The sequence below is a fragment of the Anthonomus grandis genome, chromosome 13 (assembly GCF_022605725.1).
Source record: "Anthonomus grandis grandis chromosome 13, icAntGran1.3, whole genome shotgun sequence".
Classification (NCBI taxonomy): domain Eukaryota; kingdom Metazoa; phylum Arthropoda; class Insecta; order Coleoptera; family Curculionidae; genus Anthonomus; species Anthonomus grandis.
The window spans coordinates 362431-381584 of record NC_065558.1 but is presented as its reverse complement, the minus strand read 5'-3'; the positions used below and the strand labels follow the sequence as shown (position 1 = coordinate 381584).

The following is a 19154-nucleotide window of genomic DNA, read 5'->3' as shown; positions in this document are numbered from 1 at the left end:
AGCATCTGATCTAGTTGATTTCGTATTGCTGCAAGAATTTTTCAAGTCATCGATATAAAGTAGATGGTTTACTCTTGTTAGTTCTCTATTATCTCTTTTTAGGTCATATCCGTACCTAGTTGAATTGAGTTGGCTAGATAGCGGGTTCATGGCAAGGCAGAAACAAAGTGGACTTAAGGAATATCCCTGGAATATAGCCCTACGAATAGGAATCATATTAGTTCCAATGCAGTTACCATTGAAACCTGAAGTTTTATTGATGCCATAGCGAATTCTAAAAAGGAAATTATGTGATTATCTATTTTGTACAATTTAAGTACATTAATAAGCCATTTTTATAGAACTGCATCAAAAGCTTTTCGGTATCGGTTGTTAAATGCCTGATTCCAAACTACGGAGTCGATAATTAGCTGTTTTTTACACCTCATGGCACCTCTGGTACATCGTGTTTGTTGAGTCGTTATGATACTATTTTGGTCACAATGTTTGTAATGCAAGATGTAATTAGTTTATAGAGTATGGGTAACCATGTTATTGGCCGATATTTAGCCGGATCTTGAGTATTTTGGCAGTCCTTGAATAAGAGGTAAGTGGTACATTCTGCGCTGATTCATAAGCACGTCGTTTAGAAGGTCGGTCAGTTGTTAATGTGTTGACCACAATTTCTTAATCCAGTAATTCTGGACGTGATCTGGACCTGGAGCTTTCCAGTTATGTAGTTTTACTTATTACTATTATTATTATTATTATTATTATTATTATTATTATTATTATTATTATTATTATTATTATTATTATTATTATTATTATTATTATTATTATTATTATTAAATTGTTGAAAAGAAACTTCTTACATATAATTATAAACCGAAATACAAAACGGTAAAACAATGACATCCATTTTTCTTATCTCATTCCAGCGCGTGCACATAATTTAACTAAATAATTTCTAAAACTGAAAAAAAAATGAAACGGAGGAAGTGAAATATTTGCGGGGCACGGAAATTAAAATGGAGCCACGCAAGAGTAAAACAAACAATCCGAGATCGATTCGGTAAACTGAAAGCAGAATGTTAAAGAGGAATTTAATACCGTTATTTGAGGGTGAGAGAAGGAGATCACCGGGGATGACACTGAGTCAACATGACGTATTAAGCTTTTAGCAAGCGTAATTCTCGTATTAATTTAATGATATTAAAGATTTCTTTAGGATGCTGGTTATGTAATCCCTACTAAAGCAATAAAAAAAACCAAATCAAAAACTCATTCCCCTATCCTGGACCTCATAAATGATTTACGAGCGTATGCTAAAAATTCCTATACCTCGACCCCGAATATCTGAAATAGTGCTGTTTTCCACGTAAAACGATGAAAAATTATTGGAGCATAATAGCTTTATTTTGTGTGTGTGTGTGTATTTCTGGAATATCCTGACAGATTCCCGAGGGTCATAAGTCAAACTTTTTGGCAACCTTTAGTGGTTGTTGGCTTCGGCCCTATTTCCAAATAATCGTGAGTCATTTTAGAAAAGACGGATCGAGTTGAAAAAATTTTCACCCAACTTCGGGGTTGTTTCATCATTATACCTGTTCCCTATCACTTCCCCCCCACGTCGTCATCATTCATTACTTTCATCCCCAATTATATCCCGTCGTGGCGTATCGCTAAAAATAGTCTCATGTATACCTGACACTTGACATAAATGCCGCCACTTTTCCGCTAAATTTAGCGCTTTTCTCTTCTGGAAAATTGTAGGGAGGGCGCACGGATGTCAATATAAAGGGTATCCCATTTCAAAAAAATAGCGCAAAACTCAACAGTAACGATTTCAATCACGCCGTATAAAAAACAAAATTGTAATTTGGAAAAATAAGATGAACTTAGCCAAGGAGTCTTCATAGATTTTTCAAATAGATCAAGTTTCAAGGCTTAACCCAAATTACTGAAAATATACGTTTTTTGCATAAAAAAATGGCTTAAAATATCACACGTCAATTACATAAACTGCTTTCTAGGCAAAAATATTCATACATTCAGAGTCACTTAGATAAAGATGGATGAATAAAGCAAGAAAACTGGATTCAACGGCCTGGAAAAAATTATTTCTTTATTCCAGGCAGTTGAATCGAGTTTTAAAAAAAAAAATCATTTACGGGTTCAGATGACAAAAAACAAGTAAGAGATAATTACCATTATCTAAATAAAAAACATAATTTTTTCTATGCATGTTTAATTTTAAATGAGAGCTGATCTTTAGCTTCATTTAATTTTTATCCAACAATCTCTTCAATTGCCTGGAATAAAAAAATTAATTTAAAAATAATTTTGCAAACATAACTTAAAATAGGACCAATAAGAGCCAAGAAATAATCTCAACTATCTAGAAGAAAATCGATATTTTCCAGGTTTCCAGGCAGTTAAATCTTATTGGAAATGGAAAGACTCTCACAATAGTAAAAACTGCAAAAAAACAGGGACATAGATATTTCTTTAAAATTATTTCCTTACAGGGATTAAAGGGAACAAAAGCGAAAGTTTACGAAGCTTATTCAGAGATTTATTGGCATTTTACTCAAATATTGTAAATTTTAATTATTTTCTTGTTTCTTCATTTTCTCTTTTAGTCTCCTTGTTATTATTTTTATTTTTTTCATTCACCTTACTAGAATTTTCTTCCCAAAGACAATCCTGACAATAGACAGCAAGGTCTAGGCAAAAATGTTCATACATTCAGAGTCACTTAGATAAAGATGGATGAATAAAGAAAGAAAACTGGATTCAACTGCCTGGAAAAAATTATTTTTTTATTCCAGGCAGTTGAATCGAGTTTTAAAAAAAAATTCATTCACGGCTTCAGATGACAAAAAACAAGTTAAAGATAATTACCATTATCTAAAAGAAAAACATAATTTCTTCTATGCATTTTTAATTTTAAATGAGAGCTCATCTTTAGCTTCACCTAATCTTTATCAAAAATAATCTTTTCAATTGCTTGGAATAAAAAAATTAATTAATTTTAAATAATTTTTCAAACATAACTTAAAATAATTATCTAGAAGAAAATTAATATTTTCCAGATTTCCAGGCAGTTAAATCTTATTGGAAATGGAAAGACTCTCACAATAGTAAAAACTGCAAAAAACAGGAACACAGAATATATTGGTTTAAAATTAATTCTTCACAGGGAACAAAAGCGAAAGTTTACGAAGCTTATTCAGAGATTTATTGGCATTTTACTCAAATATTGTAAATTTTAATTATTTTCTTGTTTCTTCATTATCTCTTTTAGTTTCCTTGTTATTATTTTTATTTTTCTCATTCACCTTACTAGAATTTTCTTTCCAAAGACAACCCTGATAATAGACAGCAAGGTCTAGGCAAAAATGTCTATACATTCAGAGTCACTTAGACAAAGACGGAGGAACAAAGCAAGAAAACTGGATTTAACTGCCTGGAAAAAATTATTTTTTTATTTCAGGATTTCAGGTTGAATCGTGTTTAAAAAAAAATTCATTCACGGGTTTAGATGACAAAAAACAAGTAAGAGATAATTACCATTATCTAAATGAAAAACATAATTTTTTCTATGCATGTTTAATTTTAAATGAGAGCTGATCTTTAGCTTCATTTAATTTTTATCCAACAATCTCTTCAATTGCCTGGAATAAAAAAATTAATTTAAAAATAATTTTGCAAACATAACTTAAATTAGGACCAATAAGAGCCAAGAAATAATCTCAACTATCTAGAAGAAAATCGATATTTTCCAGGTTTCTAGACAGTTAAATCTTATTGGAAACGCAAAGACTCTTACAATAGTAAAAACTGCAAAAAAACGGGAACATAAATATTTCTTTAAAATTATTTCCTTACAGGGATTAAAGGGAACAAAAGCGAAAGTTTACGAAGCTTATTCAGAGATTTATTGGCATTTTACTCAATTATTGTAAATTTTAATTATTTTCTTGCTTCTTCATTTTCTCTTTTAGTTTCTTTGTTATTATTTTTATTTTTTTCATTCACCTTACTAGAATTTTCTTCCCAAAGGCAATCCTGACAATAGACAGCAAGGTCTAAGCAAAAATGTTCATACATTCAGAGTCACTTAAATAAAGCAAGAAAACTGGATTCAACTGCTTGGAAAAAATTATTTCTTTATTCCAGGCAGTTGAATCGAGTTTAAAAAAAACCATTCACGTGTTCAGATGACAAAAAACAAGTAAGAGATAATTACCATTATCTAGAAGAAAAACATAATTTCTTCTATGCAACTAAATTTTAATTTTAAATGAAAGCTCATCTTTAGCTTCACCTCATTTTTATCAAAAATAATTAAACAATCACCCAGTATAAAAAAAATTGTAATTTAGAAAAATAAGATAAACTTAGCCAAGGAGTCTTCATAGATTGTTCAAATAGATCAAGTTTCAAATCGAGCACCACGATATTAGATGGACACCCTGTATAGTCCCTTTAACCTCTTTTCAAGCCAGTTTCATTCGAATTATTAGGAAATAATGACGTGAAAATTTCTGTGAGGAGACGCGGGGCAAGGAGGGAATTGCCATTTATTACGCAACATGGAAAATCTTAAAGAAAAATCGACCGGTCGCTCGGAATGGGGGGCGATGAAGCGCGTCACGACCCGACTTAATGTGGCAAAAAAGTGAAACCTGTGGAGTTTTCTCGGCAAGGAAATCCTTGGATGTGCTTAGTCGAGGACATGTTAAATGAGTATACTTGTGTATGTCTTTGATAAAAAAAAATAAATCCCATTTCCAAGTCATTATGTAAACTAGATAAGAAGTATTGTTCTAGTTAGTTTTATTGTTTTTATGAAAAGGAATTTTTTGACATATAACACTCGTTGGCCAATAGTCGAATTATTGTCTAATACAAAAATAACCGGCAAGGATGTTCCCACATTAAAATATGTCCCCAACTCGTTCCAAAAATATAATTTAAACACTAATTTTAACGCAGAATATTCAATAGTGTCGCCAACATCCAGTTAAATATTTGGCAACGGTTTTGATGGACGTTTATTAACTAAATTTTCGTTCTTTTTATTTTTTTAGTAAATATGTGTCATAAATCAAAAAAACCATTACCATTAATTGTCCTCCTACTAAAACTAAAGCGGCGACATCCGAATTTAAAAAAAAATCATCATTTTATTTTTTTTTAAAAAATGTATTTCTGGATTCGATGATTTTAAAAGGATTTTGACTGCGTCTGTTATCGCATACGTACCAAAAGCATTCCACTATAGGATTCGGCACCTGTCTTTAATTCTGATTAGTTTAATACTGATTCGCTTTTAATGCATGAGTACCATGTACGTTATATTTTGACAAAATATTCTGCTAAAACTCTAATATACAGAGTGATTCAAAAATTTAATGCAAAGATTTCAAGGGCGTATTTATCAGCCAAAAATAAGAATTTTTTTTCATAAAAACGTATGTCCTAACTTGTTTCGTTTTCTAGATACAGAGTGTAAAAGTTTTTTCATGAAATTAATAATTTTTTTGTTATAAAAATCTGCTTTTGTATGTCTCTGTTACTTACCTCGATTACTCTCGGTAAAGAAATTAAATAGTCCAGTCAAAATAAGTAGAAAAAAAATGAGAGTTTACAATAATTCAGGGAAAGCTGAAAATTTACATAGATGTTAAAAATAGTATTTACAAATAAAATGGCAAAAATTCCCATCGATCCTCCTTGTGCTAAAAATTGTATTCAAGGTCAAACGTCAAAAATATTGATTTTTCGCGTTTATCTCGTAAACGGTAAGTTTTATCATAAAAATAGGTCAGACAAAAATTGTAGATCATAAAAATATCTACAAAAAATGTTTCTACATTTTTTTTCGTGAGAGTCACCATTCTTAAGATATATAAATACTTATATACGCTCTTTCTTCAAAAATACTAACATACGTTCTTACTCCACCGTGTATCTTATGAAACATTCACATCTTTGTTTGCATTTCGTAAAGCATTAAAAGCATTCTTACTGGAGAGAGTTTTTTACACAGTTAACGATTTTTTTTTTATAATCATTGATTTGAAATTTCGCACTAGCTGATTATGTATTTTTACTATCTGTACATGTTTAGGTATACTGCTTTGTGTAGCTATTTTAGGATTTTTTATAATTTTTTACTTTTTTAAACATTTTTTACAATTTTTTTTAACATAATGAGATTTTTTAATGATTTTTTTTTGACATTGTATACATTAAATTGTATATTTTATAATAATATTTTTGACTACTTACAATTTTCAAATTGTATTAATCTGTATATATTGTAGATATTCTATTCTATTCTATTTATTTATTTATTTTTTTTAAATTGTGTTTTGTTTGTATTTTTGTGTCTTTTTTGTTTTACAGCTTTGTCTTTAAATTGTAACAATTTCTTGACAATAAAGCATTGATTGATTGATTGATTGATTGATAATAAAATTTATTCACGGTTAGGTTGGCTTGGGTTGAGTTGAGTTGGATTGGGTTAGTTTGGGCTGATTTGAGACAATTGAAATTTGGGAAAGTGGTAGTGGACATTCGCAAAAACCACTGCGAATCCTCTTAAATATTTAACGTTTTAAAATTCTATTACCGTGCTACTTTGTCGGGGTTCGATTTCATTACTTATACAGATTGAAACTTTAAAACTGCCTTTACTTGTAAGAAAGTTGAGTAGAAAAACAGATAGTTTTGCGGAATCGAGTTAAATGGGAAAACTTTTCGGATATTGGACTTTACATAGCCCCACATCGAGGTAAATTACGTGCATTTTAAAGTAAAAGTAAACAACAACGTCAACGCGAACAAATTTCGGGTTATCGGTTAAATTAACGGGCCTTAAAGGACCACAAATTCTTATGAGTGTAATTTTTTTACTGCAGTGTTATTTGTCCTTACTGTCAATAATAAATAATGTCTGGCTCATCGAACTTGTCCATGCATTTATTATATTGCAAGATAAAACACCCCAAAAAATAAATCTCTTTTTAACTAAATTGGCCGTTCATTACAGTGCGGGAGTGCTAAACAAACGACGAAAACTTTCAGGGCGACCTGAAAAAAAAAATGAAAAACTTCATTGTGGACTGCGGCGAAATAATTTCTGCGGCCCAGGAAACTTCACAGGCCGTCCCCGGAGCAAAATCCCTCTCCTCTATTTCTCTGAAGTTAGTTTTTATTGTCCGTATGCTGTAAATCTTCTTAAGGTCCGGCAAACTTTTCGTTTAAATAGTTAGTTGTTGAAAACTCCCTATCCTTATCGGTTTGTAAAATAACTATTAAAATAATTGCATGAAAAAGTTATTTTTATTGGGCCAACTGACCCATTTACGAGTCACAATAACAATATTATCTTGCGAGGGAGGAAAATGCATGGCCTGGTGTATAAGGAATTATATTGGTGGCTTAAATTGCAAACCATCCAACTCTAAAAAGGGTAATTTTGTATGAGAAGGATTAAAACTAATTTTAAACACTTAGCATAAAAATAGAAAGGCTTTTCTTCTTATTACCTTAAGCTAACATTTAGCCAGTGATGGTTTTAGTAAAACACATTTACTTAATGTTATATTTTTTGTTTTAGAAGGAAAATTTGGAGTTTACTAGTTTACATACAAAAAAAACATGATTGTTAAAAGTATGGTATGAGAAGAACTCTTATATCCATAACCTAAAAAAACAAATAGTACATGGTAAATTTATTTAAACACTGAACGAACTTTGAGGTTTCCTTTCATATGACGACCAGGTCTTATAGCTTTAAAAAATTTGATGTCTCGAAAGTTCTTAATTACATTCAACATCATAAGGCTCCGGCACTTTTCTTGTCTTCTTGCAAATAGGAAAATATTCGGCAGGAACATTTATAATTTAATTTTTTAACTGTCTCTCGATCAAGCATGCATGCTGTCCACATTTATTTGAGTATGACCAACTTCCAAAAACTCTACTGTTCAATTGCAATACTTTTGTTAAGACATTAGTCACTGTTACGTTCCTATCCAGATTCGTACAGGGTGGCCATTTTATTAGGGGTGTATATACCTTTTCTCAGAATCTACAGAGTGTGCAAAAAAAAATCTCACAGAAGTGTTTTCGTTTTAAGCGACTTTTAAAGTATATCACTCCAATAAAATTCTAAATATTTCCTAAACTATTAGATCTTGGTATAAGACATATATAAATCGATGAATAGCTTTTTTTGCTCTTTTAAAAAATACTATATAAAATACAGGGTATTCAATTAAAAAAAACTGAAATATTGGGAATTGAAAAATTAAAGATATGTCTTATTATCTGAAACATCTTGTATAAGATTAAAATACCCGGTCCATCAATAGGAAGTAGCCCTCTTCCAAGTCGCGGTAGGCATTTTATTAAAATAAAATCTTAATTACCAGCATTACAAAACTCTGTATGTCGAGGACATTAATTTGCTAAAAAAAATACAAAACCTTAATTTCTCTTTAAGCTACACAAAACTCGAATACTTATAAAAGTTACCTTTATTTCTCTCAAGGAACCTAAAAATATAAAAATATATGGGGTATCCCGTTTAAAATTCTGGTTTTAAAGTCGGTGCAGCACTTCTTCAACATTTTGTATTAATGAAACTCAAATAATTTAAAAATTCGCTTAAAACCAAAACACTTTTGTGAGAAATTTTTTTTGCACACTCTGTAGATTCTGAGAAAAGATATAGGCCCCTTATAAAATGGCCATCCTGTACATCCATCGCTATATACAGGGTGTGCCAATAAGGTGTACGGCAAAGATAGCGCCTTAACTATACGAGGTAGAGCAAAAAGTTCTACAGCAAAGTTGCAGGGTTGACAAAAACCTACGAACTAAAAATATATTTATGTATACTGGGTGTGTCACAAAAAAGTTACTATAAAATATGTTTTTTTTTTTAAATGGTATGCCCTGTAACTTAAAGAATACCCGTTTTATGCATAGTATTTTACAGATAAGTTAAAATATCTCAAAAAGTACTTGGTTTAGCTATAGGACATATTAAATAAAAATGAAGGTATTTGAGGGACAAACTTAATTAGATAAAAACATACAGGGTGTTCCATTTGAAAAATTTGAGATATTGCGTATTTAATTTCAGCAAGTTTGAAAGTTCTTTAAAAACACCTTGTATTAAAAAATTGCAAATTATCATAGTCAGCCTAGAGGAGGTACCCTAGACTAACTGTGGTACAAGTTTCATAGGCGCAGAATAAATTTTAATTTAATTATGATTTTTTTAAACGAACCCTCTAAAAGGCAAAAAATAACATAAAAAAATTAATTATGTTGCAACGCCGCACGAAAATTTTAAAAACGTTATACCAAAGTAAAGTACTCTTTTTGCCTCACATTTTAGTACCATAATATACAGAGCGTACCATTAAAAAAAAAAATCAAATTTTATAGTAACTTTCTTGTGACACACCCAGTATACATAAAAATATTTTTAGTTTGTAGGTTTTTGTCAACCCTACAACTTTTTGCTCTACCTCGTATAGTTAAGGCGCTATCTTAGCCGTACACCTTGTTGGCACACCCTGTAAAATAATTTTGTCTTTTAATTTGGGGAGCTACCGTCTCAAATATGAATTCATTTACTAGTGTGGCAAATTCCTCGGCATTTGGACCACCTTCTGATTCATTCGATAAATAGCATATTCTGTGGTTGGTTTTTAAATTTAACAAACAAAAATTATGGACACACACAATTTTGTTCCGTAATATAATGAGGGGATATTCAAACGTGGTGCAAAAAGGCCGGCCCGTAAATCAATGGTGAAAACCAAATTATTTTTTTTTTTTATCTAAATCTTTTCCTTTCATTTTAATACGTAAAGTGTACTTCTGCTTATCCTAATTTCTAAGCAATCCAGATGAAACATTGGTTCAAACCAAGATTTTTTACATCAAACGCATTATTAAATAAACAATCCAATAAAGCTTTTTTTTAATACGTTCCAAACACCATGAAAACACCTACCTGTTGTGATAAAAAAAAATAAGTTCATATAAGTGAGGACGTAATCCCTGGAACAAAAATCGCCTTTTAACGTCAAATACAAGTTCGACCGGTACTAAATAAAAACCGGAAACGTAAACGAAGGAAATAAATGACGATAAAACCGGTGGCGTGGCACGTGACCCATTAGGACGTTCCGGCCGATTGGATTACGTGCCGGATTGGGCCCGTCGAATTTCCCGCCAATCCGGTAATGCACTATGGGGATTTTGGTTTTTAAACCATACACCGGTCAGGGGCTTTTCCGCCAATTTTTTTGCCGGAAAATTAATTGTCACAATAAATTAATTAAAAAATATTTGGTATCTCTGGAATGCATTGACTGGAATCAAAAATGGTAAATTGCTCCAAAACCAGTCAATATTATTTTTATTGTCGTGGAAAATATGAATGAAACACTGTAAAAAAAGAGTTTTGTCTGGATAACTTTTAAAATCGTATTATTTTTACAAAAACCTGAAATTCAAAAAATACTACGTCAAATTACTGGAAAAGATGAACTTAACTTGACGAACTAGCTGTGGATTATTATCTGATCACTGAATGGTATTTTTACGATTAAATAGTTCACAAGTTAGTATGCTTGGAAGACTAAATTTCCTGGAATTATGAAGTTATTTTAGTGTTTTAAATTCAAACAAGTATATTCAAGACTTTTAGTTATAAAAGGATAGATGTATAAAAAATCAAGTATCTAGAATTTAAAAAATCCAGAAATATAATGCATAGAATTCAAAAAATTCATAGATCAACCCCAAACAATATAAAAAATTTCTAGATTTTATTAACAAATCCATAAATTTACTGCCTAAAATTAAAAAAAATCTGTAGATTAACTGCATGGAATTGAAAAAAATCAGTGGAAAGGCAGTTAATCTATGGATTTTCTATAAATTAACTACTTAAAATTTAGAAAATCCATACATTAACTTTCTAGAAGTTAAAAAATTATAGATTTAATGATATATGAATTCAAAAAGTCTCTACATTTATTGGCTGAAATTTAAAAAATTCATGAATGAACTGCCTGAAATTTAAAAAACTTTAGAAGTTACTGCATGGAATTTAAAAAATCTATGGATTACCTGGGCCCTGTAACACAACCACTACAAGTTATACAATTGTAAAAATATTTTCTATACTTGTAATTTTTCCGTAACAGAACAATCTTGTACTACCTTGGAAGATTTTTTACATATGTAGTTTGACAACGTAGTTTGTAGTTATTACAACGTATTTTGTAACACAACTTCAGCACTTGTATATTTGTGTTAATGTATTTCCCATAATTGAAAATAATGTTCTACCCATTTATATCAGTGGGTAAATTCGGTAAACGCACTATTTTAATATCAACTTTCTCACTGTGAACATTAGTTTTCGTTCTCGGTATGTGGTCAAGTGACTAGTAAAGTGACAATGAAGGTACCCCCCACAGGGAATACCGATTCAACATAAGTACAGACTTTAATTTTCTTAGCGATGGCGAGTTCAAGGAAAGGTTCCGTCTTAGCAGACAGCAATGTCAAAGTCTTGTTCGGAATATTGGAGCAGCGCTAAATAATAACACAATTCGGTGGTATGGATTGACTCCACAGCAGAAGATATTAATAATTACTCTACATTGGCTAGGAAATGGAGGTCAGTATCATGGCGTTTGCGATATGCATGGAGTTTCAAAAATGACTGTGTGCCGATGCGTACATGACACTGTTAATGCGGTAAATGATAACATTTGACGAAAACGTGTTATGGCCACATTATTCAAAGATTTCATGGCATCGCCGGTTTTCCCGAAGTATGTGGTGCTGTCGATGGAACACTGATAAATATAGATGCCCCGACTATAGACGACCCAGCCTTTGTAGATCGCCATGGTAAACATTCAATTAATTGCATGGCTGTTTGTGGTCCTGACCTAAAATTTTATTATGTTAGTGCTAACTGGCCCGGTAGCGTTCATGACGCAAGAGTACTTCGTAACAGTAATTTATTTCGAAGAATGGAAAATGGTTGGAGACCCCATCATAATTCGGTGATTCTGGGAGACTCAGCCTATCCGCTAAAACAATGGTTGATTCCACCAACATATGAAAATCCACAAAATCAAAGATTTTAAAAGAAAAATTTCCTTCTTTGAACTTCCTACGCGTGAGCCCTGTTTTTGCTGCAAATGTTTTCAAATGCTGTGCCACTTTATGCAACATTTCAAAAGGTGATGGGGACGCGGATGATTTCATGGTAGACGATGGTGAAGAGTTATCAGACAATGAAGAAAATTATGAACATCTCGATGACAATCCCCCTGTTGGAGCGCAAGCTAGATTAGGCGAACTGATTAATTATTTTAACAGAAACAACAGACTCTACTAGTAAAATATGTATATAGGGTGCTCTAAAATTTATTAAAAACGTGTTTCATTTCTACATTAAAGTTCAAAAATATACATATCTACAAAATAAAGACGAAACTATTTATTTAATTTATTAACACTTTCAAGCCAGGCATACACCTAAAAATGTCCACTTTTTTCCCTTAAAATAAATTTAAAAAACCTGTTGCTCGTCCCTTCTTTTCCAAAAAAGCTAATCCGGAATTTCTATCGACCCTCTTAACCTCAACGGGGGTGATTGACAAAATTAAACAAAAACCAACAGATTAAGTGCGATCGCTGGGGCATTTCCCGTTTGTTTTTCCAATAGCGAAACGGCCGCTTATAAGTGGATGATAAATAACTGGGAGATAATATCGTTTCTTTTACGTCTTATGGAATGGGATAAAAGTTATCGATCTGGAGGGAGGCTGCGTAGCGAGGGGATACTTACCTTCCAGAACATTGTCATCTCTATCGGTTTAACATAGGAGGTCGATCCGTTCTTTTTTTTCTTTGTGGTGCAAGAAGGGAAATGAGTAGATTTTTTTTTGCATTTAAGGAATAATGGTTTAATAGAAAATGTTCTTTTCCAAGCATTTTTAGGTCAAGATTATTTCAAATGCCTGGAATATATGAAATATTTGAATTTAAAATTATTTTTCTAGAAGAAATTTAAATCAAACGTCTCCGAGGAACTGAAAAAAATTACTTTACATACCTGAAATGTGAAATACTATTTAAATTGCCAGGTTTATGGCTCCATAAGAACCAAAAGTAAAAACCAAAGTAAAAGTTGACCATAACTCTTTTCATCAGGACATTTTGGTTGGTTTGTCCATGGATCGTCTCGGTAATCCAGAAACAGCATCCCGGTTCCAGAAATATCCTGTCGTCTTAGGTAGACCATAAATTAAAACTAAACTTCAGTATTTCCTTGTCCCTTTTTTTTTTGCTTGGACTAGTTTTTAGTTATTCAGGGAAACTGTTATCAAATGACTGCATTGTCATCGGTCCTTGATACGTGTGCAAAGTTTCAAGTTGATCAGACTTTTAGAAACTAGTGAAAATTAAGCTAAAATATTCCGTTACATACATATATCGTTTACATACATACGGTATATGTACATACAACCCGAGCTAATAAAAGTGTGTTAAAATTAGTAAAAGGCCCAAGACCGTTCCCTGCGGCACACCATGCTTTACATTAACACACTCAGATAAACTATTTTTGTACATACCACTTGAATAAGTCTGAAACCACTTTAAGTTCTTTTCTCTACTCACGGTTTCAAACGCTCTCTTAAAGTCCAAAAACACATCAAGTACTGGATTATCACAGTCAAGGGTCCTTAGAAAACTATCAACAATACTAATAAGGATAGACCCTCATGAATGATTCTCACGGAACCGCCGATGTTACAGTTGTGAAAAAACCTAGTAATTCTTGGAACACATTAAATGCCTGGAATAAACTAAAAAGTCGTTTTAATAATAACTTTTTTAAAGGAAGTTTTCAAACATTCGCAACATTCGCTCTCTCATCCGGAAGACAAAAAAAGTAATTTAAAAGCACATCCAAAAGTCTTATACATGACAAATTGAACATTTCACCGCAAACAATATTGTTCCAAGATTTTCATTTTCCATAGGACGTCGAGCAATTTTTCTTATGAATATGCAAATTCATTCGAAAATATCACCGCATCTCGTCGACGAATTCGCCCTGCGATGACGTTTGGATCCGGTCCAAATATTTTTATTTTTTTTTCTATGTGGGACATGCTAAAAAGACACCCCTGAAAGGAAAAATTGTATTTTTGCATATTGTCCTCAGTTTTTCATAAACCATAATTTTTATTTTCTGCCCGGAAATGTAGGATGAAGTATTTTTTTTATTTGTTTCAAGTAGTTGAAATAGTCACTTTTCGATTTTACAAACAGCAAATTAAATTTCGCCCCAAAACTACGTTTCATATTCAAGAGGAATCATTGGTGAATATTGTTTTTGGGAGATTTACTTAAAGTAAAGTAGTTGTGTATAGCTAATTCTTTATGTAGACTAAATTGTTATACCCATATACCATCATCATGGCGGATATTATACATTTATAGTTGCATCAAATGTCAGTACAAAAATCATACTATAATCAAGTGTCCCAGATCAATAATTATAAAATTTGAATCACAAAAACTCATGATATTTACTTGTCATTAAGAGAAAAATTATTTTATTTCTTCCAGGCACTCCTGTGAAAAAAATATCAATATCTTGATATTTAGTGTATGAATCTTAATAATTTTTTCAATAGTTGCTTAAGGAACTCTTGAAGTATCCTATATATCAAATATTTACAACGTTCTAACCGCTTGGAATTAAGATATTTAGTTGCCAATAAGAGAAAAATTAATTTATTTCTTTCAGGCACTCCTATGAAAAAAATATCAATATTTTGATTTTTAGTTTATGAATTTTAATAATTTTTTTAATAGTTGCTTAAGAAGCCCTTGGAGTATCCTAGAAATCAATATTTACAACATTTTGGTCGCTAGAAATTAAGATATTCAGTTGCCAATAAGAGACAAATTATTTAATTTCTTCCAGGCACTCCTGTAAGAAAATGTCCAATATCTTGATTTTTAATGTATGAATTTTAATAATTTTTTCAGTATTTACTTGAAAATCTCTTGGTTATCCTAGAAATTAATAATTACATCATTTTAATCACTAGAAGTCAAGATATTCAGTTGCCAATAAGAGACAAATTATTTTATTTCTTCCAGGCACTCCTGTAAGCAAAATGTCAATATCTTGATTTTTAATGTATGAATTTTTTAATTTTTTCAGTATTTACTTCAAAATCCTTTGGTTATCCTAGAAATCATTAATTACATTATTTTAACCACAAGAAATCAAGATATTTAGTTGCTAATAAGAGACAAATTATTTAATTTCTTCCAGGCACTTCTGTAAGCAAAACGTCAATATCTTGATTTTTAATGTATGAATTTTTATAATTTTTCAGTATTTACTTGAAAATCTCTTGGTTATCCTAGAAATCAATAATTACATCATTTTAACCACTAGAAATCAAGATATTCAGTTGCCAATAAGAGACAAATTATTTAATTTCTTCCAGGCACTCCTGTAAGCAAAACGTCAATATCTTGATTTTTAATGTATGAATTTTAATAATTTTTTCAGTATTTACTTGAAAAGCTCTTAGTTATCCTAGGAATCAATAATTACATCATTTTAACCACTAGAAATCAAGATATTCAGTTGCTAATAAGAGACAAATTATTTAATTTCTTCCAGGCACTCCTGTAAGCAAAATGTCAATATCTTGATTTTTACTGTATGAATTTTAATAATTTTTTTTAATAGTTGCTTAAGGAATTCTTGAAGTATCCTATATATCAAATATTTACAACGTTCTAACCGCTTGGAATTAAGATATTTAGTTGGCAATAAAAGAAAAATTATTTTATTTCTTCCATAGGCATTCCAGTGAGAAAAATATCAATATCTAGATTTTTAGTGTATGAATTTTAATAATTTTTTCAATAGTTGCTTAAGGAGCCCTTGGAGTATCCTAGAAAGCAATAATTACAACGTCCTAACCACAGGAACTTAAGATATTCACTTGTCGGTAGGAGACAACATCTAATTTTTTAATAGATTTTAATAATATTCTGTCTCACATGATTCCAGTGGTAGTAGTAGTAGTATGTTAAATATGGGAAATGTCTCGAGGATTGCAGTAATAACAAAAGTGAAATTAGCATGTACCCTGATCATGAGCATGCTATTATACCTGATGAGGTTTCAAAAACAAATACTGATTTTTCTATAATTTTTTTTTATGTTGTCATATATATATTTCAGTGAAAAGAAGTTGTTTGAAAGTTCTCATGAATTAACGTTACTAAAGAGAAACTACCATGTCGAATGGCATATGTATGTCTATCTCCAATCGTATGTACCTAGTTCAGAAAGATATGTTTTTATATGCAACAGATATTGGTAAATATACAATTTTTAATTGTTTAAATAAAGATGTACAACTGTCAGCTGAATTCTTATCCTAGAGCTATTTTATTTTTATTGATATCAGTTAGGTCAATATACTTATTCTATTCAGTGTAGGTTACTAATAAGTAAAAGTAATCCTTGGTATTTAAAAAAAGAGTTATAGCTAGTCAACGTATCTACTTCTCTTGCTATGTTACAATTACAAAAAGGTCTAAGTTCTACAACAAAAGTATTGTTATTAGATGAACGTTTTGCCTATTCAATACCCACATGATCAGACATATATTTCAATTATTTGAAATACAATTATCCAATTGGACACTGGTGGCCTCCTTAAGTTTGAAAACTGTATATAATGAAATATCTCTCTAATTATATAATTTAAAAAAGAAAAATTGTAGTAAGTTCTTTGCGTACGACATCGTTTAATATTTATTGAAAAGGAGTAGCTAATAAATACCGATCTGTCACCCGAAAGAATCCATAAAGGAACGAGCGAATTCCTTTGAATTTGTCCCGCATCGGAACGATAAAAGAATTTTCTCTCTCTCGACGCTATACGATGCGATGCAGCAAAATTCCTTATCGAAAATTTGCATAACATAAACGCGGATTGCGATTGCTGCTGCTGCTACTGCACCACTACCGACCGATTTTCCTTATTATTATTTAACCCTATTTCTTAAAAAAAAATTCTACAATTATTACATCAGCTAATGTTCATGAATGCGCAAAATAGTTCTTATTGGATTAAAGGACTGACTTCTTATGGGTGGTAATATATTGACCAATGAATAACGTCGAATGCCTGCTCATGGCGTCACACTAGAACCTAAACAACATAATATCAAATCAAAACTTACTGTGTCGATGATAGAAAAGTGACGCCTTATACTGCCTGGAATAATCGAATAATTCGTCCAAGCATTTGAAGCCATTTTTTACTGGAACAAAATAATCATAGAGTGAGGTCATAAAAACTGTCTGGAATAATTTTAAAAAATTGTCCGGGCACTTGAAGCATTTTTTTACTGGTACAGGAAGATCAGGAGACTGATGTGATGAACTGCCTGGTTTAATAGAAAAATCTCATGCATTCTTCTCAAAGAGACCGACATACAATATTGACGAAAACAAATAAAACACACAAAATAACTGCACGGCTACACGTGTTTCGCTCTAGCTAGAGCATCATCAGGCCTTTAAAAGCCATATCAGAACCGTCACAATATAAAAAGAGAAGGAAAGTACGAGGAGAAAAAGGCGTTGTTTATTTATAGAGGATGTGCATTTGGTGATTCTGACAAACTTAGACATAGTAGAGTGTAACTGAACCATGTCAACATCTTTTTCTTTTGCATACATGAATTACTTTTTAGTTTAGTTAGCACTATAAAAAAAATCAGCAAATGGATCAGCAAAGCACTAAATACCTAGAAGTTATAAGTTATTTCCTACAATAAGAAATACCTAATTTTTGGCAAAAACTAAATACTAAAGGTATAATTCAAGCTTGTCAATATATAGAGCGTGTGCAAATGGTTGGGAAATCTTAAAACTGGAGATACTGTAGATCAAAATATATGAATTAACGCAAACGTAGCTGAGTTCAAAGTTGATAGTTTGCAATATACGGGGCATCAAAGTGTCAATTTTATTTGTTATTTTTCCTTATTACTTGAAAAACATTTAAGATACTAGCATAAGACTCGGTATAGGAAGTTTTCGAGTATGTCTTTTAAAGGTCTGATGATGCTCTAGCTAGAGCGAAACACGTGTTGTCAGCTATGATTTATTTGTTGATTGAATTGAAAAATTGTAAAAAAATTCGTCCAGGAAGTCGAAGCCATTTTCTACTTAATTGAGAAGATCAAGAGAGTGACGTCATAAACTGCCTAAAATAATGAAGGAATTCTTCCATGCCTTCAGGCTTCAAGTGCCTGGGCAGTTGAAGTTACTTTTTACTTAAACGACAAGATCTGAAGTGTGACGTCATCAATTGTCTGAATTAATAAAAAAAAGTCGTCCAGACTATTGAATCCATTTTTTTACTCAAACGAGGTCAGAAAAGTTACGTCTCTAAGTTCCTGGCATAATAAAGAAATTCGTCCAGGCAATTGACGATATGACAATTGAGGAGAAATGTAATTAATTGCCTGGAATAATGAAAAAAAACATCCAGGTTTAACTTAAACGAGTTCAGAATGATGACGTCATCGATTGCCTGGAATAATTTAAAAATTCGTTCACATAGTTGAAGCCATTTCTTACTTAATCGAGAAGATCAAGAGAGTGACGTCATAAGCTGCCTAGAATAATAAAAAAAATCTTTCAGGCAGTTGAAGCTACTTTTTATTTAAACGACAAGATCTGAAGTGTGACGTCATTAATTACCTGAAATAATACAATTCGTCCAAATAGTTGAAGTCATTTTTTTACTTAAACGACGTCATCAACTGCCTGGAATAATTAAAAAAATTCGTTTAGGCAGTTGAAGTCTCTTTTTATTTAAATAACGAGATTTGAAGAGTGAAGTAATTAATTGCCTGGAGTAATAAAATAAAATGGTCCAAGTTTTACTTAAATGAGTTCAAAATGATGACGTCATCGATTGCCTGAAATAATTTTAAAATTTGTCCAGATAGTTGAAGTAATTTTTTACTTAATTGAGAAGATC

At 31.3% G+C, this 19154-nt stretch overlaps 1 protein-coding gene across 3 annotated transcripts in view; it reads left to right on the top strand.

Moving 5' to 3' along the window:
* Window positions 1-19154, top strand: part of LOC126743489 (dipeptidyl aminopeptidase-like protein 6) — a 93979-nt gene that overhangs the window by 4689 nt on the left and 70136 nt on the right. The window contains exon 2 of one of the 3 annotated variants that reach the window (XM_050450593.1): window positions 103-586. The exons of the other annotated variants lie outside the window; for them this stretch is intronic. The gene's annotated coding sequence lies outside the window, so the exon portion shown is untranslated. The remainder of the gene's footprint in view (window positions 1-102; window positions 587-19154) is intronic. 3 annotated transcript variants of the gene reach the window in all.